Below are 4,501 nucleotides of genomic sequence, written 5' to 3'. Positions count from 1 at the left end.
TTACAAATTTTGTGGCATATGACATAAGTCGTAAGAGGCAGTTAGTGTGCAAGATCATTACCTGTCTGGGCATTTCGATTTTCATGTGACGTCATATGATTCACGTATCCTACTTTTGACAACAAAACATGATCACATGTTCAATTGAGCTGCAATGTGCCATGCTCAAAATGTCTGTATCTGGTATTAAACATTCTCACTTGACCCCTAAGATACCTTTGAGGCACTTTTGATGAAATCCCACCAGTATTTTTATATGACGCTTGTAAGTGGTCCATGTCTCATTTGAGTAAAGAAGTGCAGACAATACACATGCTTTATAGACACTGATTTTTGTCTGCAGGGAAATACATCTATCTGCCCATACTCACTTTTCAAGCTTTCCAAATGCAACACTTCTCTTCCCTATTCGATAGTATATCTCTGTATCAAGACTACCATCTCTTGACAGTGTGCTACCTAATGAAACAAAGCTGTCAACGACTTCTATCTTTGTTCCATTCACAAAAATGTTTGGTTCAGAACATTACTTTGGTTTTCCCCAGGCTAATTGCGAGTCCGAAATGTACACATGCAGTGGATAATCTATTCAATAAATGTTACATATCCCCCTCTGAGTGAGCCAACAAATCAGCATCATCAACATAAAGTAATACTCTAACAAGTATTTTGAAAGTATTTGCAGTTAAACCCGGCCAAATCAAAGATGCGACTAGATGTCCGTAATCTGATTCCGATTCCCCTGTTGCAATCTTTGAAAGCATACCAAAGTAATGCAGTAAAATAAATAGAGAAAAGTGTAGGGGCAGGAATATCTCCCTGTTTGACACTGTTGACTAATGAAAATCCATGAGATAGCTCACCATTAAAGACTACCCGAGCTTTCATGTTTCTGTGTAGTTCCTTAAAAATGCTCACAAAATGTGTTGGACAACCAAGTTTACACAAAACTATCCACAGTGACTCCCTGTTTACCGTGTCAAATACCTTAGTTAAATCTATGAAGACTTGGTATAGTGGCATTTGTTCCTCTAAGCATTTCTCTTGAACCTGCCTCACAGAAAATATCATGTCCTTCAAGAATCATACGCATTCTCAATGAGACGTTCTAACATGATCCTTGAAAGTATCTTCTCGGTATGTGCCAAGACAGTTATCCACTGCTTTTGGGTCCTTACCCTTGTATACAGAGATTAGAATGCCATTTACCCATTCTTGTGGCGCAGAAGATTCATTCCAAACTCGAGTTATCAGGCTATGAATTTCAGATGAAATATGATCCCCACCTGCTTTCAGAATTTCAACTGGAATACCATCCAATCCAGGAGCTTAACCTGATCTCAGTTTACATAATGCCAGATTTACTTCTTCAATGGAAGGTTTATCGTTCATGTGTTGCACTATTTATGTTTGCGGAATGTTGTTTATGATATCCATATTCACTACATATGGATTGTGGAAAAGATCTGCAAACTGTTCTCTCCAACTATTCATCTATTCATTCCAAGAAGATCTTTAATAACCTAATTTCCATCTTTTGACTTCAAGGGAACATATGATGAAGATTGCGGTCCAAAAGCTTACCGCAATAATCTATAAAAACTTTTAATGTCTTTCCTGTCATAGGCTGCCTTTACTTCCTCAGACAAATTTCTTCAAAGAACTCAGGACTTTAAGTGTCCTGAGTTCTTTTTGTAAGTCTGCTTTCTGAGACTGGTACAACTTTTCTAGTGGCACATTGATCTTAACGTTTGGGTCAAGAAGCTTTGCATGAGTGGACATCTTTGTTGCTAAAAGCTCATTTATCACTGTATCATTGGAATCAAACCAATCTCGGTGTTGTCTCCTCTTAAAACCTTACACCTCTCATCCCATTTTATATATTCCATCACGGAAAGATTGCTACCAACCTGAATTGAACATTGATGCATCGCTTCTGAAATAACTGAAAAAATTGTGGTTGTTTTAGTTGTTCTACATGAATTTTCTTTGGTACTCGTACAGCTGCACTACGAATTTTCTTGGGGACTCTGAACTTGAACTTGGCTCTAACCACTTTGTGATCAGTATCACAATCAGCATCCCGCAATACTCTGAGACTACACAAATCTAAGTCAGCTTTCCGAGTTACTCTAAAGTCAATCATGTGATCTTGGTGAATCATGTGATATTGGGTGAATCCAGGTAACTTTATACTTCATCTTACGATGAAGGAAAGCATTCCCAACAACCAACCCTAGCTCAGAGCATATTTGTAGCAGATATAACCCATTGTTGTTCACCTTTCGTACTCCGTTACGCCCAAGTACATTCCAAGCACCATAGTCTCTACCAACAAATGCATTAAAGTCACCAAGCACAACCAAGCATTCAAAAGGACTGACAGAATGCTTCTTCAAAGCTCCTCAAAAACTGCATGGATATTTTCCTCACTAGCTGAAAGTGTAGGAGCATAAATAGAGAAGACAGTTACAAAACGTCCACAAGAAAGCGAGATCTGGAGTTTCATCATGCGTTTATTTAAGCTTTGTGGTGTTCTAGGTCTTTTTGTAAATCACTTCTAATTGCAAACCCAACATCACCTTCCCTTTTCTCTCCTTTTGGCTTCCCAACCCAGAATAATGTGAAAGCTGCCGCTCTTTCGACGAGATGATCTTCATTTGAACATCATGTTACAAAGAGCTGCAATATTAACATTAAGACGCCTTAACTCCTTAGTTACTAGAGCTGTTCTTCTTTCAGGCCAATTCGCTCGATCTAAAAGGTTTCTCACATTCCAGCTAGCCAGGTTAGGAGAGACCTTATTCTTTGCATTCTAGTTATCATTGTTTATATCAATTCTTTGTTCATTCTTGCTAAATTGAACCACCGTTAGCTGCAGTAAACTAACCAACAGAGAAAGGACAGACAATTTTAAGTGCACCTTTTCTTGCATCTTCCCAGTATATTCAGGTGAGCAGTGTTCTCCTTAAAATGGCTGCTCAGACACAGGATTTTTCAGACACAGTTCTTGTCCATGAAAACATGATAGTGATTTAAAATAAGAACCCTGTCGCCTTACGTGCAGATTTGTAACTGTATGCTTCCAACCGGTCAGCTCTGCATACGTCACCACACCTCTGTTGCCATAGGACTTTTGAAAAGTGATGATTGTACGATGATGGTGTTTTGTCAGGGACATCTGTACTTCGTTGGATTTCAGTGACAAACGATTGTACAACACTTTTGCTACTCTCTGGGTCAAAATAGTAGATTCCAGTGATAAGCAAAGCAAGATAACTAGTACCAAGTTGGCAGCAGGTTTTATATCAGAGTACCTTCTCCTAGGCTTTTCCTCAAAAGGATAGTTCAAGCCAGCAGTGGTAAGTCAATTTGAATTCAGAGATTTATTCTCCTATACTGGTTGTCCTAATCACTACTTCATTTTAAACCAGGAGCTCAATCTTCCCCCAGGAACAGTCATGACTCTGATAGTGCAGCCAATTAAGGGACTATCATTACCATAACCTGGTTTTATGTCAGAGTGTCCTTCTTCTAGAAGAGTTGCCTTCATCACGGCTAATGAGGCTCATCTGCACCCCACCCCCCACACAGAAAAAATATATACATTTGTACACATTTAAGAAAGCAAAAAAGATATAAAATTTGAAAATTTTACAATTTAAAAATGTGTTTCTTAATAAAAATTAATAAATTCACACACACACACACACACACACACACACACATATATATAAGATATATAAATATATAAGATATATATATATATATATAAGATATATATATATAAAGAGAAAGATGTAAAAATATATATATATATATATTGACCATTCTCCTACGCACATGTGTAGGGAGACACACAACAGACAGCCACCACTCCTACCAAAATTATTACTATAAATTCTTCCTACGATCGTAAGCGACACTAGTCCAACCACACACATACATAAACAACCATAATCACACACACACACGCGCGCGCACATACACGTGCTATCATTACACACACGCAGACCTGCGCGTACGTACATACCAACGCATACCTCCTTCTCTTGCACTCTCCTGTCTTAGAAAGAACTTTTTCTTCGTCCATTCCCTCCCCGCCATTTCAATATGTGACCGCGTGTGTATCGTTGGCGATTTTCTTTCTCTGTCTTCCCTTCTTTGGACTTTTTCTATATTTCTGATGAAGAGCTCCGCTCGAAATGTGAAATCCTTTTTCTTTTCTTTCCTTTCCTGAGCGTCCAATAACAAAGTACTTGTTCCACGTCCTCGCGTTGTTGTTTTTTCTTACTGGTTCATGTTTGGATTGACTATATACCGCACGCTCACACGGACCCCGGCCTCCTGACTGACTTTGGAGTAACCAATTCCTGGAATTCTTGTACCTCCGGATTACTGTCCTTATTCATTCGGATTACGCCACTTATGCCTTGATTGGAAATCATTACAATTTGTCTGTGACTCTTCTACTTTATCTCGTCCTCCTTCTACCTATCTT

This window comes from Octopus bimaculoides, chromosome 14 (genome assembly GCF_001194135.2).
Source record: "Octopus bimaculoides isolate UCB-OBI-ISO-001 chromosome 14, ASM119413v2, whole genome shotgun sequence".
In the NCBI taxonomy this organism is placed as follows: domain Eukaryota; kingdom Metazoa; phylum Mollusca; class Cephalopoda; order Octopoda; family Octopodidae; genus Octopus; species Octopus bimaculoides.
The sequence above is the reverse complement of the archived record's forward strand: the minus strand, read 5'-3'. Positions refer to the sequence as shown.